The sequence below is a fragment of the Trichosurus vulpecula genome, chromosome 4 (assembly GCF_011100635.1).
Source record: "Trichosurus vulpecula isolate mTriVul1 chromosome 4, mTriVul1.pri, whole genome shotgun sequence".
NCBI classification, from domain to species: Eukaryota; Metazoa; Chordata; class Mammalia; order Diprotodontia; family Phalangeridae; genus Trichosurus; species Trichosurus vulpecula.
In genome coordinates this window covers 204,663,176-204,691,005 of record NC_050576.1, presented here as the reverse complement: position 1 = coordinate 204,691,005, position 27,830 = coordinate 204,663,176, and positions in this window count along the sequence as shown.

The following is a 27,830-nucleotide window of genomic DNA, read 5'->3' as shown; positions in this document are numbered from 1 at the left end:
GCATAACTGGGACAATGTTAGTGTCTCAGGTCCACATAAAAAACAACTATGAACATTTCCAAAAAAGAAATTGATGCCTCATGAAGTTGTGATCTCCTTGTCCTTAGAGGTATTTGATAGAGGCTGGATGAAGACATAAGAGGCATGCTCTAAAATGGATAGATTGGATGGCAGGTCAGATTTGACCCCAAAATATATAAAGCTATTCTACCTCCTATATTCTGTGATTCTCAGAAGGAAGTGGGTTGACAAGGATTATATTCTGTAAACCAATATCATCAGAGTGCTGTGTTGTGACCTGAAATATGGAGGCATTTTTCTGAAACAATAAGACACCCCCCTTCCCAGTACAAGAATTTCCCTGGAGGAATTCTCTAATGTTGGCACTTATTGAAATAAAGTTTTGGCAATATGAACAGGCCCAGAGCAAATTTACCCAGACTCCATCTGTTTTATTTCCTCTTCATCACCCCAACATATTTCCTTTAGCCAACACGAACCACTTGGCTGTATTAATTAGTTAGAATTATTGTATATTTATCTAGATTTCCACCTCTTTAATACCCCCCACCCCCGTCCTCTATTATAGGTTAGGCTGTTGAAACGCTTGCACAGTAAGGGTAGAATTCATTTAAATATAGTTCTTGGCTGAAGCATCAACCACAGATGTTGGGTTATTTTTTATTGTAATGTCTTTAAGAATGACAAAGGAATGTGGAGAGGGAAGTGAAACCTGCAAAGTGAAACACACATGTTGAAGCTATCCTCTAACTTGCTCCTCTTCTCTTGCCTAAACATAAAGGCCTTTGGGGGAAATTTGAAGGTCATGTCCCCTGTGCAGAAACAGTCTTATTATTTTCAAAGACTAACTTCTAAGCTCCTCTGTATAATCACATTTTTTTTCTAGTAAATATATAGGCATGTTATATTTAAAGAAAACCCCATAGAGATAATCCTGGAAAGATGGCAGATTATGAGATCTCCTAGGAGTCACCTCCCCTCATGATACTAAATAAGACCGAAAACAGCTCTCAAATTTGGAAAACTCAACTGGAGGGGGAAAAGATATGTGGAAATATCTAATAACAATTATAATAGCTGGCATTTACACAGTGCTTTAAAGTTGGCAAAGTGTTTCGCATGTATTGTGTCATTCGATTCTCTCCACAATCCCATGAAGTATCGCTAGCTTATATATTGGAAAACTGAGAAAGAGAGAGACTTGCTGAGAATCATTCACCTTGTAAACGCATCTAATACAGGATTTGAACTCGCTGTTTACTGACTCCAAGTCTAGCAGTCTTCTCACTGTGTCACACAGCTACCTCAATAAGGAATTCTTGCAAAAAAAAAAAAAAGAAAGAAAGAAAAGCAAAAAAAAAATTAACTGAAGACCAATCCACTAGCCCTTTGTTCCCAGTTTTCCCAGCATTTCCCTTCCTCTTTTCTCGATGTATAGATGGGTCAGGGATTTTCATTGCCCCATTACCCATGAGCCTGCTAAAGTTTTTGACAGAGCCTTCAGAATTAAATCTTTTGCAATTTTCAAGCCATGGTTCCAAATATAAGGGTGAGTGGAGGTACTGACACACTGGGCTTCTCTGCCTTATCTCTTGCTGTGACCTGTTTATCTGTTGCAATTTTATTTATCTTGTCTTTACACATAGAGAAATCCACTACCAAGAGCAGTTAAGGCCAATGAAGTTGACCAGCTAAAGGCTAGAGAAAAAGGAATTTACTGATATGAAGATGTTTCTTCTTTTGTACTATTTTCTCTAGTCTCTCATTAGACTTGCTGGTTTCTTTGTTATGTGCTCTAATTTCTGTTGGGTTTGTTTGTTTGTTTCTGTTTTTGATATTTTCTCTTTCATTGTTCTTATGAACCAGTCTGGAAGTTCTCATTCTTCCAATGTCATTTCAGAAAGCTTTCCAGAATTTGTCATGCTATCTTCCCCTTCCCTAGCAGACTTTGTCTCAACTGCCTTTGTTGTAAGGTCCAATGGTCTTCCTCAATGAGCTTTTATCTTTCTTAATCATTTTGTTGACTTTCCTATGGAGTCATTGCTAAAAGAAAAAAAAATATGCTTACTGTCAATCATTTGACTTATATCTTCATATCAGTAAATTTTAAAAACTGCAAAGTATTAAAATAAAATAAAAAATTCCAGAGAAAAATGGGAAACATAATAGGAAAAAATAAAAGCAATGACAAAGATAGGAAGAACACATGAAATCTCTCTAAAACATGAATAATGAACTTGAAGAGAGGATGTAAAGAGATAATTCAAGAATTCTAGGTCTTCCAGAAAATATCACGAAAAATAAAACCAGAATTAAGATAAGTTTTCTAGAAACATTGGAAACTGATGGCAAAGTTGAGATTGAGAAAACCCACAGAATACCAATGAAAAGAACACGTGCACTTTCACAATCAAGTAACACCGGCAAAAAGCTAATATCTTTCCTTTATTAAAATGTAATAACAAAAATATCATTTATATTTTTCAAATTACTCAAAAATTCTTGCCTTTCTATTTTCTAAGACTGTTTTTTTTATGGTACATATCTTTGTATTTCAAAGTTTTATCCCAAGTCTTGTTTTCTCAATAGGAATCTTTAAGTTCTCTATATAATTAAAGGTACATTTCCTCCCCTATATAATTATGTTTTCTTTTTCAGGATAAGTTATTTGGCTTATAAATTTTATCTTTAAATTTTACCTTTTGGTATGTCATATTCCATATATTAGTTGCTGCTATGTCCTATGTGATCCAAACTGCTTGGTGGGTACTTGATCTCTTTGATCTTGGAGGCAACTAGTGGGTGAGAATGGTTAGAATTGTGGTCTTGGAATCCAAAGAAATGGAGTTCAAATCCAGCTTCAGATTCTTTCTAGCTATGTGACTCTGGTCAAGTCATTTAACTAATGTTTGCATCAATTTGCTCAACTGTAAAACAAGGATAATAACAACTACCTCACAGGATTGTTGTGAAATAAGATAATATTTGTTATGCTTATATATAGTATATATATGTATCTATTTTGAAAACTCTAGATTTGTGCTCTCAAATTCCTCTGGATATTTAATGTTATGTGTCTTTTCAACATAGGTGCAGTGGATAAAGTGCTGGACTTGGAACAAGAAAGACCTGAGTTCAAATCAAGCCTTACATACTAGATGTGTCACATTGGGCAAGTTACTTAAATTCTGTTTGCCTCTTCTTCATCTATAAAATAAGGATGTAATAGCATCTACCTCCCATGGTTGTTGTGAGGATATGATAAAAGCAATGATATAGTAATTATAAAGTACTTTGTATAATGCCTGATACCTACTAAGCCCTATAATTTTGATTACTAATTTTATTATTTCAAAAGATAATCAGTGTCTTCTTATTTTCATTTTTCCTTCTGTCTCTAAAAGTTTGGGGTAATTTTCTTTCATGATTTCTTGAAATATGGTTATTGTTTTCAGGGAGAAAAAAAAGATTCCTAGATTATCTCTCCTTGCCCTGTTTTTTTCAGTTGTTTTTGACAGTACATATAATACTTGCTCTTCTAAGTTTGCAGTCTTTAACTTTGTTTTCATATTTCTTTTTATTTCTTCAAATCACTGAGTGTTTTTTTTTTCCTTTTCCTCCTTCAATGATATGGTATTCAGGAGAGGATGAGAGCTCCTCATTATGTGTCAGCCAATTAGAGTTGCCTTTTTCTGGTCAGGGGATAGACTAATTATGTGTAGTCAGGAAGACAGAGGGGCATTTAAGATAATCCAAGATTTTGTATCTTGGTCTTTGATGATGAAGGGAATCATTGATCATAACTTTATTGATTATTGTCTAGCCTAATTAATAAATTGAATCTTAATACCCAGAAACTTTATCTTTTGGAATTTTATATAGGACAGAAGAAAATGTAAACTATTTGATATCAAAAATAAGTAACCTGAAAAACAGATCAAGAAGATTTAATTAAAAAAAACATTACCCCCTGAAAAATGTGACAACAACAACAACCATAAAAAAGCCTGGAAATTATATTGATAGAAAAAAAAATAAATGAAAACTATCTGAATCTATTAGGACCAGAGGACAAAGCAAAGATTGTAAGAATTCATCAATCACCTCCTGAAAGGAACCCCCTAAAGGAAAGGTCCTGTGAATGCCATAGTCCAAATCTAGAGTTCCCTTTTCATTTCTATTCTGTTTGAGTTGGCCTCTTGTTACAGGGAATAAAAGAGATTCTTAAAAATTGGTGTGCTTAAAATTCACAGCTCCATCCAATCCTGGCGTCTATGATGACTAGGATCAACAGGACAGGAAGGTGAATAAATTAAAGGTCTATGGGTCAAGTGCCAAAGTATGCACTAATAGCTGATTATGTGCCTCAGTCAGGAGGATCTAAGTTCAAATTCTACCTCAGATAGTTCCCATCTTAGTGGCTTTGAGTAAATCACTTAATGTCTCAATCTCAGTTTCTTCATATGCAAAATAAGGATAAAATAATTATCTCTCATGGTTGTTGTGAGGATTAAGAGGAGAAAATAATGTACGTAGAACATTTTGAAAGCTGTATTTAGGGCTTTATATAATAATTAGCATTTATCTAGGACATTAAGGTTTGCAAAGACTCATTCAACTATGAGGTGAGATTTGCACTCCTTTCTTCTCCAGCAGTCTTACTGTGTCTCCTACCTGTCATAAGCTCTCATTAATAATGAGCTACACTGATCTCCTGTCTGCCTCCTACCTATCATAAGCTTTCATTCATAATGAACCACACTGATCCCAGGGTATGTTTCTACTTCTGAAATATTACTTCAGTTAGACAAAAGTAGTCAATGTAAAGTATTTCAAGGATTCCTCTATTTTTTTTTCCTTTTTAGCTGTAGGCTTTAAATGGTCATTTTTTTTTGAATCTGAAGAGGCGATCTAACATACTGGAAAGACAATTGATCTTTGTATTTGGAGATGGATCATATTTTAGGCTCTGAAACATAAGTACTATGTATCCAAAAGTTACTCCAACTCTTATTTTCATTCAATTAAATAAGCATTTATTAAGTGCCTATGATGAGCCAGCATGTTAGGAAGAACAACAGAAAGGAAGAAAGAAAGGAAGGGAGAAGGAAAGAAAGAAAGAAAGGAAAGAAAGAAAGGAAAGAAGGAAGGAATGAAGGAAGAAAGAAAGAAAGAACGAAAGAAAGAAAGGAAGAAAGAAATAGAGAAAGAAAGAAAGAAAGAAAGAAAGAAAGAAGGAAAGAAAGAAAGGAAGAAAGAAGGGAGGAAGGAAGGAAGGGAGAGAGAGGGAGGGAGGGAGGGAGGAAGGAAGGAAGGGAGGGAGGAAGAAAGGAAGGAAGGGAGGGAGAAAGGAAGGAAGGAAGGAAGGAAGGAAGAAGGTAAGGAAGAAAGAAACAAAGGAAAGAAAGAAAAAAAAGAAAAAAAGAAAAAATCAATCAACAAATATTTATTAAAGTTATACTGTGTGTTCGAAAGAGTCCCTTTGTCCAAAGAGCTTACATTCTATTGGACAGAAGCAAAATGCAAATGTAAAGTAAATACAAAGTAATTAGAGCCTAGGAAGAATACTTACAATCGAGGAGAATAAATACTTTTCACAGGAAGTGGAAACTGAGCTGAACCTTGAAAAGACATAAAAATTCAGAGGTACAAATGAGGAGGGGGAGAATTCCAGGTATGGAGGGCAGCCTTTGCAAAGGTGTAGAAGCCAGAGACAGAATGTCAGGTCTGGGGAAGAGAAAGTTGGCTAATTCTGATGGTTACAGTACAAAGTTGTGTATCTGTAGTGGGAGGGGAGAGAAGTAGTGTATGTAATCTCTAGAAAGATGGTCTAGAGCCGTATTATGATGGTCTTGAAATTCCAAACAAGCATAGTAATATTTATACTGTATCTCACAGGTGTTTTTTTGTTTGTTTGTTTGTTTTGAGGAAAGCACTTTGTATCCTTTATTTTTTTTTTCTTGGGCCTAGGTATTAAGCTTACTCTCAGGCTTTTTAAGATACTAGTGCGTTGTGGGCTCTGAGAATGGAATAACAAGAGTTATTTATTCATTCATTTATTTTCTTATTCATTCATTCAATCATTCATTCATTCATTCATCTATTCGTTCATTCATTTGTTTATACATATATGTATATGTGCGTACACACACGCGCGCGTACACACACACACACACACACACATATATATATATATATATATACATATACATATATATGTATATAAAATTTATTTCAGCATTTAGGTTAACTCAGAGGTAGTCTTTAGGGGAGGGGGAAAGCTCCTGGGCAGACCCAATGGCAATACTGTTGCATTAAAATGTTAGAAAGCCACTGAGAAAAATGTTTAGTCATGTGCCAAGTTGTAAAATTTTAAGATATATTTGTTCTTAAGGAGACCTTGGGGTTTTTCAGGCTTTTTGAAGAAGAATTTATCAGAAGGATTAAGGTTACAATGGGATTCAGAGAATGGGTGGAGTACATTGTCACTCCATTATAAAGGACCTGGCAGTTGACACAACCTATTTTCTCTTTCTCTCTCTCTTTATTAAGAGAGATGATAATAAGATGTTTGAAAACTTTTTTTTTGGGGGGGCGGTATGAGAAGGCCAGAGGAATTCTGATTTACCAAAAAAAATCCAAAAATTTATTTTATTTTTAACATCTTTATGCAAACTGTGTTTGTTGTTGCAGTGGTAGTGATTACTACTGTTTTATTGAGGCTTTCGGGGAATATATCATATCCATTGAATCCTCATCACAAAAATTAAAAAAAAATTAAGTAAAACTGACCAACAAAACTACAGCATTTCACAGCATGTGGAACATTCTGGACCTATAGTCTCATACTTCTGTCTTTATCTAGAGTTAGAAAATATATTTCATTATATATTCTCTAAAACCAAGATGTGTCACATCATCTTAGTTTGGTTGGCTTTTAGTGTGTTTTTATTTACTTATTATGGTCATTGGGTAAATTGTTTCCTGGTTCTATTTCACTCTATACCAGTCTATACAAATTTTTTTTTAATTTTTTTTCTGAATTCCTCACATACCTTAATTATTATGGCACAAAATTCCATTCCATTCCCATATCACAGTTTGTTCATTCAAAGAGAATTTCTGAAATGGATTATCATAAGAGACTTTGATTCTAATAAGCCAGTTTGGGTCATTATAGAAATAACAGAGGAACTCATGGTCCCTATTCTACAAAGGGCTCAAATCATGTATCATTCTTCCCTTTTATTCCTTCCTTCAGTTTTATTCCAAACTTCAGTTTGGAACCACTCAAAATGGAAAAGAAAGGAAGAAATAGAGAAAAAAAATGGAAAAGATTTTGGATTTGCAAAGATGCCGGGCCTGATTGTCTTTCCATTACCATAGGCTCTGCTTAACCAAGGTGCCTGTGATGTGTGTGACTAAAATGGACATAACCAACCTTTCTTCCAACATTCTCAGTCTTGGCCTGTGGTTTCTTTGCTGGCTTTTAGCTCCCATGTCCTAATTAAGCTGCCTATTGCTAACCTTCACCCACCACTTGAAATGAAATAGCCACCTGGAGGCCTCTTTTCTTTTGTCTCCTAAAGAAATACACAAAGTCACAATGGGGGAACTTGGATTAAAAGTATAGTTTTCCTTACTGAAGCTGAGGACACATTTCCCCTCACACATTTGGTGGCTGTCAACATTTTGAACAGGATTCAGGAACTTGTCCTTGGAGTACAGTGTGCTTATAGTGACTTAATGTGTTCATGGCAACATTAACTCAAGAAACCTTCCTCTAGCCTTGCTCCTCCTCTTTGCCGACCCCCCCCCCCCCAAAGCCCTACCTTAGAAAACCCTTAAAAAATTTCTGTATTATGAAGTCAAGATTCCAGTGGGTCATTGTTTTCCTTTACAAAAACTCTTCAAAGCTTGCTTTATTGAATGCCAGAATGCCACATGAACAGCTGCTCCCAACTGACTGGAGATTGGCCATCTGTAATAATCAAATTTCAAATAGCCAGGCTCTTCCTAAAATCTGCCTAAAATCACTCGACTTCTGTGAAACTTATATGAGTGTATATGTTTTTTTTCAGAGCTTTGAAAGGAGTGTTCTAAGGTCAGGATACCTTCAATCCAATGGCCTATACTTCTTTATTAGACTAATGACACTGCTTCATTTCAGGATCCTCAGTCATCAAAGTGAGGACTCAATAATTCAATTATTAAACTTACCAAGATAGGTAACCTGGAAAATTAAAATTACAAATGTCTTCAGCAATAACAGTCAAGTAGAATGGAAGCCTTTTGAAGTCAGGAACCATTTTCTTATTGTCTTTCAAACTGCAAGTCATGACATCATTTCCCTGAGATCATGGCTCTCTTTGAAAATGAAGGACAAATACAACCTGTGAGTAGTCTCTTTTCTCCCCTCTCCCCTCTCCTTTCTACCCTCTCCCTCCGGGTGGTCTGCCCAAAGGAAAGTACATTTCAATGGCTAAAGGCTGCCTCCTTATCTTGAGGTTTACTATCTAGATTTCTTTCCCAAAAACCAAGCCTTAAACTTAATTCAATCTGGAGCTCATAGATTGGACAATAGGTCCCTGTCCTCCTAGCACAGAATGAATGTAAATACTAAATAGTAACTGTTTTGGCCAGGAACCCTGAGGGTCTTCTCTCCCAGCTTGATTTTTTTTTTTGTTTTGATTAAAGAGGCAATCCCTTGATTAACTTCTTAAAGAGGCCTATTCACTGAATGAGCATTACCTCACTCAAAGTGAGAACTTGAAAAGACCTTAGCCTGAAAGGGCCAGAGTCTCCCAGTGCATCCTGGGCCTTCTCCAGTCATCCTAGTGAATATCAGGCCACTGGAGCCAGATGGCTCTGGAGGAGAAAGTGAGACTGGTGACCTTGCATTGCCCTCCCTCATTCAAATCAAAGTCAACTGCAAGTCATGTCATCATTTCCCTGATGTCACAGTCCTCTTTGAAAACTAAGGGCAAACACAACAACAGCCTAGGAAAAGGGCATTCCACAGAGAACATGTTTAATAAAGTTTGTTTATTTGTCATAATTTTGTCAGAAAACAAACATGACCTGCTGTTTGTAATCCTCTTTTTGATCTTTAAAGCCCTTTATAACCTGACCCCTTCCTACCTTTCTAGTCTTTTAATTCTTTATAAACTCCATCTCCTCACTCCTTTACCCCCTCCATGGACTCTGAGATCCAGTGACACTAATCTCCTTGCTTTTCCTCACATGAGATACTCCCCTCTCGGCTCTGGGCAATTTCACTCACTGTCCCCCATGCCTGGAATCTTTTCCCTTCTTATCTTCTCATAACCTCCTTGACTTCATTCAAGCTCTAACTAAAATCCTACTTTTTACAAGGCTTTCTAGATCCCCCTTAACATTAATGGTTTGCCTCCACTGATTACCTCCATTTTATGCTGTATGTATATTGTTTATCCATAGTTGTTTGCATGCCATCTCTTTTACTAGACTACACATTCTGTAAGAGCAACGACTGAGTATTTTTTTTCCTCCTTTCTTTGTATCCTCAGTGCTTAGCACAGTGCCTGACACAGCAATTGCGTAATTAACAAATGCCGACTGACTTGACTGGTTAACCCTCAATAAACCAGAACCCTAGTTTAGTACAATAAATTGTATTCTACAATCTATTCACAGCATACTCTGAATATATAAATATTTAAATATATATTATATATGTGAATAAATGTGCAAAATATGTCTTTTAAAAAGCAATAATTATAGATTTAATGATGATAGGTTCATAACATTGAAAGACTTATCAAAGATCTTATCATTGAAAGAGATATCAAAGATATGAATTTTCTAGTTTGGAGTACTGTTTCATAGGTTCTTTACTAATTCCTTTAGAGGATTATTTTTCTAAAGTTCTCTCTGTGAGAACAGAACTTGTAGAATCTCAAAGTTGGAAGGAACCTAGGAAAAACATTCCTGAATATAAATCCCCTCTACCAATTCTCAACCTGTTTTTAAAACTCCAGTAGTAGGAAACCTGTGCCCTCTTGGGGCAGCCAATCCATTTAAGTTTTCATTATATCAAACTACACGTATCTTTTTCCCCACTCCTATTCATTAGTTTATTTGGCTTTTCCAAGAGTAAAGCAAAGCAAAGTTAACCCATTTTCTATAGAATATTCCTTCAAATAATAGAAAACAGTTATTATGTACCAACATCCTGAATCTCAACCAAAGTCTTCTCCAAATTAATTGTTCTTTATTGCTTAAATGGATCTTCATGGCATAATTCAAGTCTCTTCACCTTCCAAACTATACTCTTCTGAGTCATTGCTAGATATGGTTTGCCCATTGCAGGATGTTACCAACTACTTTCTTGGTTCTGATGATTATGAATTTACCCTTGCATATTATTATTATTTTTGGCTTCATTGTCCCACTGCCTACTCACTGTGATGAGCATGTAGATAGCCCAAATCCTCAATCTTTTTTTTTTTTACATGAACTCTCTACCTATGTTTTCCTGGTTCTACATTAATTTAGTTGATTTTTTGAGCCCAATAGGCTTTAACATATCCTTTTAAATGTTTACTTTATTAAATTTAGACCATTACTTCAGCCTCCTGAGATATTTTTGGATCTTAATTCTGCCATTAAATACCTTAACTATGCCTCCCATCTTCACATAAGCTGTAGATTTGATAAGAATACTATCTTTTCCTCCATCTAAGTCACCAATTAAACAGTCGAACACAATAGGTGTGTTGTGATCTGAGGGAAAAAAATCTCTGTTTTCAAGCCTCCAGTCTTTCTGGCACCAAGATTTCTTGGCTCTTGCCACATCTTTTTTTCCTACTTAGTACCCACTTTCTTCTCAAGGATCTGCTAAGAATCTTCTATGCTAGAGATCTTCCTCTCCTATACAACCTTAATTATTGGTCCCTCCCTCCTAGGACATCAGAAGTAAGAAACCATTCATAGACAGATGAGTGATACCTTTTGCTTCCACAGAACTGTTGAGCTGCCTTGATATTCGGAATAACCCAGCACACAGAAACACCAACGTTCAAATTATGCCCTCCCCATATCAAACTAAGTGCTGCACTTTGTTTGTGGATAAAATGCACCAGATAAAATCCTTGTTAACTTCAGCATCAACTGGCTTGTCAATTCCTCTGTGAAGCTCCTTGTAGTCCCAGATATGAAACACAATAAGGATCAATGAGAAAGCTTTAAGATACTCTATTGGAGGCACTTCACTTTGAACTGATCCATTAATCACTAAGCTTTTTGTCCAGTGATTCAACTGGTTTAAAATCCATCTAATAGACCACATCCCACCATTTTGTTAATGGGAATGGCAAAATATATCATGAAAAACATTGTCACATGCCTTAATGATTAATTATAGCAACTATTTTGTTCTCAAAGCCACAAAAACCTGGATTGAAGCCCTATCTTTAATAAATATGATCTGTCTGGCCCTGGGCAAGGTACAACCTCTCCTTGCTATAGGCATCTGTGTAAGACTATAAGTTATAGAGAAGGTATTGATTTGTACTGGTAAGGTAATTTTCTGAGAGTTTCCTATACAAATGAAATCACCTCATGCTATCACTATCTCTATTTTATACTTTTTTAATACTTTTTAAGTTCATTATATTCAGTCTAAGTTTTAGTTTCCAAGATGCCTTAATGGATAGTTCCTGTGTAATAAGTTGGACTGGGCCTACCTTTATTGTGAGTCAAGTAGGAAGCATGGTGCAGTGGTTAAGACATTAAACTTGGAGTGAAAAATACTTGACTTTGAGTCCCACCCACTTACTAATTGTATAACTAAGCAAATCATTTAATATCTCCATACTTCAATTTCCTCATCCTGTAGAATGAAAGGAAAGTTTATCTTTAAGGTTCCTTCTAGTTATAGATCTATGATTCAAGGAATAGAACATTCAAGGAGTTGGTTTTTTTTAAGATGTCCAAAGTCACTAAATTAATCCATAGATAGATAGAGATTGATAAATATAGATATAGATATATACATATATGTAGAAGTACATATACATGCATATGAATGTAAGTGTGTGTGCATGTGGGAGTGTGGGAGTGTGTGTGTGTGTATATGTGTGTGTGTGTGTGTGTGTGTGTGTGTGTGTAATAGAGGTTTGGCTCATGCCTATATGACCTAAGATAGAGGCCAGGAACCTGTTTCTGGCAGAGACGTGGACATTTTTAACTGGTTTACAATGTGGGTAGTAGGAAAGCAACCTCTTTCCACCGGATGCAGAGCTGGAACTAACGGTATCTTTAAATTTCTGTGACTGGGACAATCTCTCTCTTGTCCTGCCAAATCCAGGATTCATTTGCTCACAGACATGATACCATGTAGTGAATGGGAAAGGCACCACAACCCCAGTTATTGGAATAGGCTTAGAGTTTTGATCTGTTTCATTTGTCTTTTTCAGTTCTGAGTACAGGGAATGGATACCTGGAAAGAGAACCTTGAGTCACAGGGAACCTGGAGCACAGGATTCTAAACTGTATGCTGGAGCCAGCCCAGTAGGGAAGCTCTGAGAAGCTGGGTCTCAGGATACAAACCCAGAGAAAAGGAAGGAGGTGACAGTTTGGAGATGAAATTTTGTGGGACTAATGACATATAGGGACTGAACCAAACTGTACACCTAAACCCCCTATCTTCCCTTGATTCTGTTGCAGTATGGGGAGCGGGGGGAAGGGGCATGCAGGAATTATGCCCATGAGGCATTTTGTATGTTTGCTCGTGCTGTGGATTTGAAGTGAATATTATTTTGAAAAAGTTAATCTGATATTGTTATTAAATGGACCTGTGGTGCCTGGACATCTAAAACCAGGAGAACACAATCAAAGTGTGTGTGGGGGAGGGGGGAGGGATGGGAGGGTACGGAGGGGGCTACTAGTCAATAGAGAGAATAAGAGAGACCCTCTCCTCCCCCCCCAAAGCACTCTGGGTACTGGAGAACCTGGGAGTAAGGTAAAATGAGGCATATATGGCCCACAAAGAATGGGGCCCCAGAGTACATGTTAAATATGTGCCGTGTCCCAAAAGTCTTAGTGCAGTTTAAGGTTTAGAACAAAGATTCTATAAGCTTGAGAATGGTAAACATGTCATGAGGAGGTGTTTAGAGAAAGAACCAGACCTAGAAAGACTTGGCTTGGAACATTTAAAAACCCCCAGCCCTAACCAGTTAAAGGTAGCTGGCTCTGTTTCTGTGATGAAGTTGTCTCCTCCATCTATTTCCCTGGATTTGCATTGGGCACTTTGCCAAGGACCATAATGGAAAGGCTCCACTATCTCTTTCTTTTGCTCCTGATCCTCTCATTGCAATCCCAGAATGTGCTTTCTTTCAGACTAAGCTTTTGTTATAGCTCTGTGGATGATACAGATGTGGAGGCTATGTCTTTTGGATTACTATAAGTATAAAAGAAAAACTTGTAAAATAGAGCATAATTACAATTTGCAATCCCTTTTAGGAATATTTTGTGCCATTAGGGATAAAGCAGGCAAAGGTCCAATCTCTTTCAGCTGCCTCCACAGTCAACAAGAACTGTCAGGGTCATAGGTTTAAACTCCCATTGCATTTTCCCTTTATTTCCATATGTCTGCCACTAAAATAGGGAGCACTAAAAATGGAAATAATGAAAAATAAAGAATAATGTAAGAATAGAGCAAAAGGTCCAAAGAGGATCTCTATCTATCAGCTAAGCCCTATGATCATTCATATATGTAATAAAAAAGACATATAGTTGAGCCAAAGAAAGGGGAAAAAATCTGTACAGACTCTTGTTCATTTTATGTTCTTAAAATATCTCCTTAAAATGTAGATTTTGACTTTCTGCCCAATACCACTTTGAAAGTTTTGCTATTAAGTTCTAATTGTTAAGTAAATGTTCACTGTATATTTCTCCATAGTAGGGAAAGAGGAGGGAGAAAAAAGAGAAAAAGAGATTGGGGGGTAGGTAATATGGGTCTTTAATGCCATATTGTAAAATCATTATATTATCTTAGAAATGATTTATTGTTTTAGATTGTAATGTTTGTAATCTTATCCCTGAAAGTAAAAAGATTATCTTTTTATTCCCAGCATTTCTTATATGAAAATTCTTATTTCCTTTTCTCCCCTATCCTCCACTTCAATGAATATTTATTTCTTCCTAGGAATACATAAAGGATAACTAATATATAAGGATTATCCTAATTGATCATGGCATCATGTAAATTGTTCTTGGTCCCTGATTGTAAATGTACCTTTCAAAAAATATCAAACAACAGATAATTAATGAAACAATTCCTCTTCATGTAAACTACCACTGTGATAAGTGATTGCTCTGAGATGTTTGTTTTTTTTTTCTAGAGGCAGACAATACATGTTCTCTGACCTCAAAGATCTTATTGTGTCATTGTGGAGACAAAGCTAATATAGGTGATATAAGTAGAGGAAAATTAAATACTAGATTCTGTGCTGCTGATTATAAGTGCAAAAGAGAAATCACTTTGATATTTAGTTTCTTGGAATAAAAGAATTTTTTCAATAATAGCTATCTTAGAACATGGTCACTATGCTATTCCTACAGCACATAATCTTTTGCTATTTCATAATAAAAATCTCAAAATGAGATAAATGTGATAGATATACATATATGTATATATACATATGTGTATACATACATATATGTGTATATATATTTATAAGCACATATGTGTGTATAGATGTATACTTTTCATATGAGTGTGTGTGTGTGTGTGTGTGTGTGTACAGCTAGGTGGCACAGTGGACAGATTGCTAGACCTGGAGTCAGGAAGATCTGAGTTCAAATCCAGTCTAAGACACTGCTAGCTGTGGGACCCTGGGCAAGTCACTTAACCTTGTTTGCCTCAGTTTCCTCATTTGTAAAGTGAGCTAGAGAAGGAAATGGTACACTATCCAAGTATTTTTCTCAAATAGACCCCAAATGGGGTCATGAAGAGTTAAACACAACTACAAAAACTGAATAGCAACAACCAAATACATGTTATCATATTTATATGTGTGTGTATATACACACACACATGTATATACACGCATGTGGATATGTGTGTGTATATAATTTGATTATATGTTGGGTACTCAGCTAATATGAATGAGTTAGAAGGAGAACTTAAATGCAGGTCTATCTAAACCAAGGTACACCTGAGCTACAGTAATAATTGCATCATAGGGTAGTTTTCAGGAGTTACATTTTCCAGGTGATAGGATTTCCAAGTCCTTTGGTCAAAGGTTCCTTTTATGACAAGCAGAACCAGGGGTCATGCAGAAAGCAAGGAGAAGAGATGGAAGGAGGGGAGATGGAGGGAGATGGCAACAGTTAGCAATATACATGTGTTATGAGAGTTGAAGCAGTGTAACATGGTGTATTAAAAAAAAAAACGCTGAATTCGGAGTCAAGAATACCTGGGTTTAAATTACCCAATTCTATTGATACTCCCTGAATGATGCTGGGCATGACACTTAACTGCAGTGTGACTTTGGTTTCTCTTTAAGGCTTAACTATTAAGACATGGATGAGTTAATTTCAGTGAAAAGGAGTTATGGTATTCAGATGTCTTAATGCTGAAATGACCGCGTAAACCAATGTGGCATAATCAAAGCCCTACCCTCTATGAGCAGGGCACTTCAGATGGGAAATTTTGGTAATTTCTTATTCTGAGAAAATCAAACCACAGACCTGTCTCTGTGCTAGCATATTTAACTTGAGTGTTCCCATTAAGTAGGTAACATTTATATTTTTCCTCTCATTTGAATAATCTCCTCATCATTCTTACTGTAGTCTTCTGAATATTTTCTTCCCTGAAATGGAGTATGGACCAAATTATAAGACATCAGTAAGAAAATGGAAGTCATGGCAACTGGCCCATTCATTGGATAGATTTTGTATGTGGCTGAATTCCCTTTCAGAAAACACATGCAAAAATGACTGAGCTAATGGACCAAATCTGGGACTCTCCAGTAAAGAAAAAGATGGGGGTAGGGACAGGATTGGGAAGAAGTTAAGTCCCCCAGACCATTTTTGATTTAACTCTTGAACCTTCCTGAAACGCAGGAAACAGCAGTCCGTGTAAAATCTATAAATAGTTGTATAAGTTAAAGTTTCTTTTCAGATGAGGAAAAGAAATAAAACACTCTCTGGAGAAAAACATGATCTTTTCTCCATGTTTTAGTTGTCAGCTTTGACAAGAATGATACAAGCTAATTAAATTTTTGTTAATTTATTTTGTCTGATTCAGTGACTGCCTGTCACACAAATCCCTCAGTAAGTAAGATTTCTCTCTGCTATAAACTTTCCACTCTTTCTCTGAAACACCATTAGGTAAACGTAGGAAAAGTGGACCTGTTTTACTCAAATAAACAGTAAAAGCACTTAAACTCAATCCACCCTCAATACTTCAACTCCTTGTGTCTGTTTTGGAGAGGGCCGAACTCTTTCCAGCTTATAAATCTCCAATGGGGGCCATTACCCTTTTAAAAAATTGCCTCCTTGTAGATAAAACACAATGATGGAATTAAGAAAGGGATGGCAGATGAAACAGAAGAAAATGTTCCATTTCTGTTTGCCCTTGAGTTTCCTGAGGGATTTTTGGCTTGTACATGATGCTAGGTAAGAGTTATGACCTAGGGTTTCTAGGGTGAACTCTTTCCACTGATATGATCGTTGGAGTTATTACCTGGTATGGTATGCAGAGACCTTAGTAGCTGAAGATTTGTACATCTGACCTTGAGTGTTACCAGTCACGTCCTCTGTTCCATATAACTCCCAAACATTGTTAAATCCAGAATATGAATTACAAAAGGGATGGTCACTCTTTTACTCTTGGTCATTTTCTGCTCTAATTCTATCAGTCTTACATTGGAATTCTTTCTATGTCTCTTTAAGTCTTTGTATCTCTGTCTCTGTCTGTCTGTGTCTCTGTCTCTGTCTCTCAGTCTCTGCCTCTGTACGTCTGTCTCTCTGTCTCTATCTCTATCTCTATCTCTCTCTGTCTCTCTGTCTGCCTGTCTGTCTATCTCTGTCTCTCTGTCTTCTCTGTCTCTCTGTCACTCGCTGTCTCTGTGTCTCTGTCTCCACCTCTGTATGTCTGTCTCTCTGTCTCTATCTCTGTCTCTGTCTCTCTCTGTCTTCTCTGTCTCTCTGTCTCTGTCCCTTGCTGTCTTTGTGTCTCTGTCTCTCTCTCCTTCATTTATCCAATTTCTGGCTACTTATTATTCCTGTACATATCCTCTGTATTTTTATTAGGGTGTCCATACTATTGTGGAGTATTTTTTAGTATCAATCTCAGGATTATCAATAAGACTTTGTCAGAACCATTGGAGGGTGGAGAGAGAGGGGCCTCTGTGGCAATAAATTGAACTGAGGACACCTCTAGAAGTTCCTACAATTAGCTAGTCAAACACATACTTACTAAATACTTTCCCATTATGATTTTATATGAAATTATAGTTTTAATCCTTTATTTGTTATTTTTATTATGTGCATGTGTCCTAGCCTGTCAAAGAAACGCTATGCTTTAAAAATCTGAGAAAAAGGAAATTTGTCTCTCCATCTGTCTCTGCCTCTCTGTCTCTGTCTCTATCTCTCTCTGTCTCTTTCAGTTCCACTCTTCTGTTCTCCATTTGTTCTAAAGGAGTGCAAGTGAGACTTCGATTTGTTTCTCTAGAAGTGTGGAGATGCCTTCAGGGGACATAAAAGACCAAGTAAAGTAAGAAAGAAAGGTGGGAGACAACTATCACTATAATCAATGGACTTCTTCATAATCATCAAGAAAGAAAAACCTGATAGTTTCTTCCCCTGGAATTAGTCACTTTGCAAAAATCTCCCATCAGGACAGCCTTGTTCCTACTAGTTAGAGTTCTTATAATGCTCTCTTGCTCAATGTGGTCATTTCTGCTTTAGGGCACTGTTTTTTTTTTAATTCCCCTTGGCACTGAAGCACCTAAGTACGTGACTTTACACTCATAAAAACACTGGCACTTCAACCACTCCCCACCCCCCTCCCCTCTTCTAACTGGAATTCATTCTCAGTACATGCTGCACTTTTCCTCAACCCAGACTGTATATCCAGAGGCAAGAAAGCCTTCAAGAAGTCCATCACAATGCAGATGGTATCTCAGGTTTGTTGAGTCAACTTGCTTTCTGGGTTGCTTTCATAATGGCCCAATAAACTGAATTATAATCCGTGTTTTTGGGGATCCATCATGTCAAAAGCAAGATTACTAGGTCTTCAAACATCTTCAAACAAGTTCCTTTTCTATTACATCATTTTGAATCTAGGACTGATCAGAGATAATCTTTCTAGCCTGAATTTTTTTCCCTAGAGGGCCTAAGACTTGCTAGGAGTAAAACTATTATAGAAGTGAAGAATTGTCTATTGGACTTGGAAATTCGTGAGATTTCTAGATTCATGACCTGGTTAGCTAAAGCAAAAGTCTACAGACAACCTTGACATGTGGAGATGGGGCAAAACAAGTTGAGCTTCAGCTATGAACAATATGAGGAGGTTATCTTCACTTTAACGGGCTCCACGTAGTAAATCATATTACACTGAGCTTCATGGAAGCCTAGGGACCAGATAAAAAATAAAATAAAATAAAACACCCCATCAGAAAGTAAAGGGTTCATTCCATTGTTATGGAGGAGAGTCATTCCCTATGTTTCTTATGACATAAACTTCCCAAAAGTGGAATCATTAATGACTTTCTTTCTAGACTAGGGAACTCTCTTCACTGGCATAAGGTCCTTAAAGGAAAAGGTTAACTCAAGAGGAAAGCTGTGAAGTAGGAAGAGGTTCATAGAGGTATTAGAGCTAAGTACTGATTCCAATCAGCTTGGTTTTCCAGATTTAGGGAAAATGCATATTACATTACATTTATAATCTTCCTTTCCTCTCTGACTTTTGGAGTACTCCCATACATTTAGGAAAACCAGCTTGTAGGGTATTTAATGTTTATTCCAGATTACATTGGCCTTGGCTTTTTAATGTTATTTTCTGATCCTGGATTCAGGTTTTGTTTTCTGATTCCTACAAGATGGTAAATAAGTTGTCTGTCTGTCTATTTTCTCAAAAAAAAAATTTAAAAAAAAGAAGCGGGAGGGGAGAATATGGAACAACCCTGTGCTGGGCCTTCTGCCTAAGGACATCTGTGGTTCCTACCTGATTCCATCCCTAATCCCACTCTATACCTCTCCCCTCCAGTGGCTTAAAACATTAAGTAAATTAGACTCTGGCGCTATTAGTCACTTCATAAGTAGCCTTTCTGGGGGAAATTTGCCAGGACAACTGCTGAGTGATGTCTCAATTTATGACCCAGAAGGGGACAAGGCATCTCTGGTAACTCTATTAACGGAGAAAGAAGAGTCTAAATGTACCACTCTCTCCTTTCAGTGGTAACTTTAAAATGTTTTTTAATATTGTTGGCCCCTGTTGCAATGGCATTACTGCTGTCCGTGGAGGAAGGATTCGGACTCCAGAGGAAAGGAGGAAAATGCTTAACTGTGGCTCCTCAGGTTTCTCTACTTTTTACTACATAAATATACTTTTTTCCCTTGAATATAAAAAAAAAACTTCTTAACATTCTGCTGCTAAAATCTTCATTTTGGAAAGGGTTGTTAAAGCTTTAATAAAATGCCTCCAGTGAATATTTAATGGACATTAAAGTATATACTACTTAGGCCCAGTCCTTTGTTGATATTCAGTAATAGATAAATAGTATCTTGCTAACTTCCTCCTTATTTATTAGATTAAATATAGGTAGGATTTATACCAATGATTGAAGATACAAACTGATGTGGAGTATTTAGTTATATCTATTTACAAATGCCATTAAGCTTAGCAAGACTGATAACATATATGTGTTTTAATACTTTCCCCCTTCTCTAGTGTCCTTGTCCCTTCCTTGCTAATAAATACAGGTCACCAGAGAGTGAAACATCAAAATAATAATATGTAAAGCATATTGTTAATACATTTTTTCCCCTAGCCAGTAGGAGATGGTTGGCAAACTAGCAGATAAGTATTGCCCACTGACAAACTTGTCTGAAGCCTTGGCATCTGCCAGAGCATTTCATCTGTGAGGCTGAAACAGGCAAAATCCAGAGACACATGAATTGCTAGACCTTGTTGCAAAAGGCCTCTTCTTTTGCCATCTCATCTTTTACATATATCAATTCCTTTCAGCAACAAGCAGGTTCAAGTCCATAGTCAAGTTTCTCAGTAAAAATAATTTCAAATTTTCAATGCTGTCAGCTGAGCTCTTATTTGTTTTTCTGTTTTATTTTTCACTGAAGCACAATAGCTTTTATATTTCTCTCTTCTGCTCTATTTCCACTGGCATTAGCCAAGTAAAAGCCATTAGTACCAACTCCCAGGACTACTACAATAAATAGGCCTTCCTGCCTCCATCCTCTTCCCACTCTAAGTCACCCTTCATATCATATTTCCCCATGTATAAGACTCACCTTAATTTTGGTGGCCCAAAATTTGAAAAAAAAATGTATTACATGAGGTTGTTGAACTCAAGTTTTATTCATCTGCTCATAGCTTTCAGGCAACTTTTGGGCAAATCTGGTGCATGTACACATGCTTAGTCCATTCCTTTGAAATCAGTAACTTCTTTTTCATCATCAGTTCTTCTTGCCTCATGCTGAACCATCTTTGTGGACACAGGAATTCCAATTGCCCTTTGCCCTTCAATCCATACCTTCAATTCCTTCTCTAAATCATCAGGCCATTTTGTTCACTTGCCTCTCATGGCCTTCTTCTGCCCTGGCGTTTTCAGTAGGGTTTCTTCTTCCTGTAGCCAGTCTCGGATTGTTTTCTCAGTTGGAGGAGGACCAAACTTACCTTCAGCAGCACAATTTCCGTTCACTTTTGCCTACTTGATCACTTTTAACTTGAATTCAGCACTGTATGAAAATCTTTTCTGAGCCATTTCTGGGCAGAAAGTGGCAAAATGTAACCTAATATACTGGTAACAAATGCGAAACAATGAGTGTAAAGACAACAAGTGCGAAAAACCGGGAAATGCCAGTAAAAAATTCTACAACTACTGTATAAGACACATGCAGTTTTTAGACCCTAATTTTTTCAAAAAAGGGTGCGTCTTGTACAAGGGGAAATACATTATTTCTGCCAGACTTACATGAACCAATTTTGTGTGTAAATCTCATGACAGTATTCTCCTGCATAAAACACCTTGTCTAATCAATAAAGTTCAACCTTCATATCTTCTGCAATCCGATGACCCTCTTTCTTTCCAGACTTATCTGACACTAATTCCTTCAGTCTATACTACAACCCAACTGGACTACTTGTCATTAAATATCTATGCTTTTCTAGCTCCCTGGTCTTGTTCAATTCCTTCCCTTTACATAGAATTTCCTTTACATAGAATTCCCTTGTTGGAGGTATGCCTCTAACAGTAGCAATCTCTTAGTTTGGGTTGCATGTTGGGATGAAATGAGGTACTTTTAAGTCATTAAACAGTTAACAAAAAGATGCATGTCTTATTCTAACGTAGTAAGGATATGTAACAAGGACAGAGCACTACCTAGAGTTTCTAAACATGATTTCCTTAGCATGCATATGGAAATATAGTCATATTTAGAGCAGGATATGGTCAAAGATATGGTGACTGCTGTAATCTTCAGAAATCAGTCAAGTCTGAGATACTTAGATTTCACATGGCTGGGAATTTTCATGCCCTTAGATGGCCAGGAAATTGTGTCAGTGAAACTGGGGCCAATCAGGTCCTGGGGCAGTTTTGTCTTCTGTTAAGTAAAGCAACTATGTTGTGGATAGAAGGAAAGAAGTTCTGTCAAGGAAATGCTGGTCCTATCAAAGCCTTCCTTCATATTCTTAATCTTTCTTCTTTTTAGTTCTTTTTTAAAACTTATTTTAGTTTTTGACACTCATTTCCACAAGATTTTGAATTACAAATTTTCTACTCACTTCTATCCCCCTCCCCACCCCAAGATGGCATGTATTCTGATTGCCCATTTCCCCAGTCTGCCCTCTGTTCTATCACCCCAATGCCGCCCTTATCCTACTACCTCTCCTTATCCCCTTCCCCCTTACTATCTTGTAGGGTCAGGTAGATTTCTGTACCCCATTGCCTATACATCTTACTTCCCAGTTACATATAAAAACAATTTGTAAACATTTGTTTTTAGAACTTTGAGTTCCAAATTCTCTCCCTTCTTCCCTCCCCATCTTCCCTCCTTGAAGAGGCAAGCAATTCATTATAGGCTATATATGTGTCCTTATGCAAAACAATTCCATAATAGTGATGTGATACACACACAAACGCATAGTTACATATACATATGTACGTATACACACACATATACACATGCATATGAATATTCTCTTCAACTATGCTAATATTGAGAAAGGTCTCATGAGTTACAAATATCATCTTTCCATGTAGGAATGTAAACAATTCAACTTTAATAAGTCTCCTATGATTTCTCTTATATGTTTACCTTTTCATGCTTCCTTGATTCTTGTATTTGAAAGCTAAATTTTCTATTCAGCTCTGATCTTTTCATCAAGAATGTTTGAAAGTCCTCTATTTCATTGAAAACCCATTTTTTGCCCTGAAGTTTTATACTCAGTTTTCTGGCTAGGTGATTCTTGGTTTTAATCCCAGCTCCCTTGACCTCTGGAATACCATATTCCTTCTGATCCCTTGATGTAGAAGCTGCTAGATCTTGTGTTATCTTGATTGCGTTTCCACAATACTCAAACTGTTTCTTTCTGGCGGCTTGCAGTATTTTCTCCTTGACCTGGGAACTCTGGAATTTGGCTACAACAATCCTAAGAGTTTTCATTTTGGGATCTTTTTCCAGAGGTCATCAGTGGATTCTTTCAATTTCTATTTTATCCTCCGGTTCTAGAATATCAGGGCAGTTTTCCTTGATAGTTCCTTGAAAGATGATGTCTAGGCTCTTTTTTTTGATCATGGCTTTCAGGTAGTCTCCCCTTAATCTTTCTTTGTGTCGTTTCAAGCCCAACCCAATTGCCTTCCCCTTCCTTTTAGGTAAATGGAACTTTCCTCCTTTCTAGTGCCCCTATAATATATTGTATTTTAGGATTATTTGATACCTGTGTCATCTATGTTAGAATTATGTGACATATCCCTTCTACTAAATTGAAAATTTCATGAAGGTTGGCATCATATTTTATTTGTCCTTTATGTATTCTGTATTGTAGAAGAATTACACATGAAGCAGTAAATTCTAACCCCTGCTATGCTATCTCATGAGTTTGATACTTCAACATCAAAACATGAGACTTTTTTTGTCTATAGTATTGTAATTTCACCTTTAACTCTGCAAAGCACTGTCTGGACAATTCCTTCAGGGTCCAGATCTTCCGTAAATTGAAGACATGGATATTCCTCTTCTACTATCAGTGGACATCTTCAAGGAAAGTGTAGTTACATAAAATTTGTCCTACTGTCAAGAGCTCCTGACTTCTTATCCCTTATGAGAAGTCCTAGAGATATTTCTAAACTACATATTCAAGAGAAAGAGAGATGGACAGAAAAAGACAGAGCAGAAGAGAAGAGATGAGAAGAGAAGAGGAGCAGAGGAGAGGAGAAGAGAGGAGAAAACAGAAGAGAAGAAGAAACAGACAGAAAGGGACTGACACAGACAGAAACAGAAAGACAGAGTGGGTGGCTCTTCGTAGCTCTGTGATCAATTTTCACTGATTCAGCTTCAATGGACAGAGGGATGGGATGGAGGATGAGAAAAGGCCAAAGACGGTATTGGGGAAGGCAGCACATGGGACTGAACCAAAACTCTTGAATTGTGGACATGTTTTATCCACCTGAAAGAGCCAAGACAAATGAGTCTCAGTTTCTAGGACAGCACATGTGGCAATGGATGGAGCCCAGCTCCAGTCATGCCTTAGCAACTGTGGGTATTTCCTCTTGTTACACCTATCACAGTCTCAACAACTTTGTGTGGCATATAGGATAGGAGAGAGAATGGTATATAGGATAGGAGAGAGAATGGTATATAGGATAGGAGAGAGAAAGAATAAAATCTCTAGAACTCAAGATCCAGAGAAATGGAGTGATGTGCTCAATGTCATACAATTGGCAGAAGCAGAATGAAAATCCTGTGACTCTTCATTTTGAGTTCTCACTAGCATTTGCTAATAACTATAGATAAATTATTTATATTGCTCATTGTGCTCTGTAATTCTATTAGAACATATCCATTTGAATTACACAGAATGTGAGAGCTGGAAAAGAAGCCAAAATATCACCTAGTCCCATATTTGACTATTGTGGAATGTATGTCCAATAGTTATAGCATTAGATCAAAGGGATAGCAGAATTTAATGACTTTGAAGGTATAGTTCCAGACTTTTTTGCAGAATGGTTAGACTAATTCAACTAGGCGATGCCATAGTACACATAGCACCAGGCCTAGAGTCAGGAAGACTCATCTTCATGAGTTCAAATCTGGCCTCAGATATTTACAAGGTGTGTAACTCTTCCACGTAACTGTTTGCCTCAGTTTCCCTATTTGTAAAATGAGCTGACCTGGATAAGAAAATGGCAAACTCCTCTAGAATCTTTACAAAGAAAATTCAAAATGGGGTCATGAAGAGTCACACATGACTGAAATAACTAAATATCATCACCATTATATACTAATTTACCACTCTACCAACACACTTTGCAACAACTATAATTTTCCTCATTTGCTTCTTTGTCAATGTGGGGGTTACGAATTAGAACCTCAGAATAGTTTTTATTTTCATTTCTCTTATTATTACATGTTTGAAACATTCCCCCTCATATAGTTGTTATTAGTTTTAATATTGATACATTTCTTCATTTGAAAATTACATATTCATATCCCTTGATATATCTGTTATATATTTGGAACTAGTTGTTTGCATGTTGTCCCCCCCCATTAGATTATAAGTTCCTTGAGAGCAGGAACTCTATTCATCTTTCTCTCTATCTCCAGCATTTAGCACATAGTAAGTATTTAATAAATGCATGTTGACTTGGCGGAGAAATTTGATGAAAAGATTTTTTTTCCATTTATTTCCATTTTAATTTGAGCTGCACTAATTTTGCTTGGGCAAAATATTCTTTTAAAAATAGAAATTGAATTAATTGAAGTTGTCCATTTTATTATCTGTATTCTGTATTATTCAGTATTGTCTGTATTCTTTTTTAATTTAAGAATTTTCTCACAGCTGTAGTTGAGGAAGATACCTCCTTTGTTGCTCCTTTGCTTATGATATGACCTAAATTTATATCTTATGTCAATTTTAAGTTTATTGTAGTATATTGATGAATATACTGACCTAAATCTAATTTTGAGGGGGTGAGCCAAGATAGCAGAGTAAAAGCAATAACTTGGCTTGAGCTCTCCCCCAAATCTCTCCAAACACCTGTTAAAAATGACTCTAAATAAATTCTAGAGATACAGAACCCACAAAATGACAGAGTGAAACAAGTCTTCAGCCCAAGATGGCCTGGATGGTCTCTGAGAAGGGTCTGTTACACTCTACTTGGAGCAGAGCACAGCCTTGAGTGGGTCACACTGACACAGACCAGGCAGGAGCAGCCAAGCAAAGCAGGCCTGAGGGCACTGAATCACTGAGTGGTGGCAGTTTCTAGGCTTCTCAATCCACAAACACCAAAGACAATTTAGCAGGTCAGTGGGAAAACTCTGTTGGACCTGGGTAAGAGAAGGGCCCTGCTCAGCCCCAACCCTGGGGCAGTGGAGGTGGCTGCAGTAGCAGCAATGGAGGCAGCAGCTGCAGTGGCCACTTCTGGAGCTCCAGGCCCACAGACAGTGGGGGAAATCCAGCAGCTCATCAGAGTGAGAATGCCAGGATCCCTTTGTGGTGCTGAGGCAGGAATCTCTTGTTTTTACCTGCTTGGAACAGGGTTGCAATCACGATTGGGGGTCCTGAGGTGAGGAAGAGCACTGGTGTGGCAGAGCTTGTGGTGGCTACGGAGAGGGAGTCCTCCTAGCAGTGCAAAGGCAGAAAAGAGGGCCTGAGGTCACTCACAGATCAGAGCACAGGACAGCAGAGGAGTAAACACATTTCTTTGGATTATACTACCTCAGAAGAACTGAAAATTTACAGGTGCTTACAAGTAGCTCAGAAGACAGCAGTGCAAAATCCCTGAAGCTTGAGACAGAGAACTCTCCACTCTAGAAGCAGAGTTATACTTTGACAAAGAGCTCAAAAGTCAAGTAATTGGCTGGAAAAATGAGCAGACAGTGTAAAAAAATTCAGACTATAGAATCTTACTTTGGTGACAAAGCATACAGCCAGAGGAAGTCAACAAAGTCAAAGATCCTACATCAAAAGCCTCCAAGAAAAATATAAATTGCTCTCAGACTATGGAAGTGCTCACAAAGGATTTGGAAAATCAAGTAAGAGAAGTAGAGGAAAAATTGGGAAGAGAAATGATAGGGATGCAAGAAAATCATGAAAAATGAGACAACAGCTTGCTAAAGGAGACCCACAAAATACTGAAGAAAATAACAACTTAAAAATAGACTAACCCAAAGGGCAAAAGAGTTCCAAAAAGCCAATGAGGAGAAGAATGCCTTAAAAAACCAAACTGGCCAAAAGTGAAAAGGAGGTCCAAAGTCTTACTGAAGAAAATAATTCCTTGCAAATTAGAATGGAGCAAATGGAAGCTAATTAGACTTTATGAGAAATCAAGAAATCATAAAACAGAACCAAAAGAATGAAAAAATAGAAGACTGTGAAATACCTCATTGGAAAAAAAAAAAAAACATTGACCTGGAAAATAGTTCCAGAAGAGATAATTTAAAAATTATTGGACTACCTGAAAGCCGTGATGAAAAAAAAGAGCCTAGACATCATCTTCCAAGAAATTATCAAGGAAAACTGCCTTGATATTCTAGAACCAGAGGGTAAAGTAGAAATGGAAAGAATCCACAGATTGCTTCTTGAAAAAGATCCCCAAAGGAAAACTCCTGGGAATATTATAGCCAAATTTCAGATTTCCCAGGTCAAGGAGAAAATATTGCAAGCAACGAGAAAGAAACAATTCGAGTATTGTGGAAACACAATTAGGATAACACAAGATCTAGCAGCTTTTACATTAAGGGTTCAGAGGGCTTAGAATATGATATTCCAGAGGCCAAGGGAGCTGAGATTAAAACCAAGAATCACCTACTCAGAAAACTGAGTATAATACTTCAGGGCAAAAAAAAAAAAGGGTTTTCAATGAAATAAAGGACTTTCAAGTATTCTTGATGAAAAGACCAGAGCTAAATAGAAAATTTGACTTTCAAATACAATATTCAAGAAAAGGAAGAAAAGGTAAACAGATAAAAGAAATCATAAGAGACTTACTAAAGTTGAACTGTTTACATTTCCACATGGAAAGATGATACTTGTAACTCATAGGACCTTTCTCAGTATCAAGGTAGTTGAAGGGAATATATATATATATATATATATATATATGTATGTATGTATATGTATATATATATGCATACATACATATGTGTATACATATATACATATATATATACACATACACATATATATACAGACAGAGGGCACAGAGTGAGTTGAATGTGAAGTGATGATATCTAAAAAATAAAATTAAGGGGAGAGGAATATATTGGGAGGAGAAAGGGAGAGAGAGAATGGGGTAAATTTTCTCACATAAAAGAAACAAGAAAAAGCTGTTATAATGGAATGGAATGGGGCAAAGTGA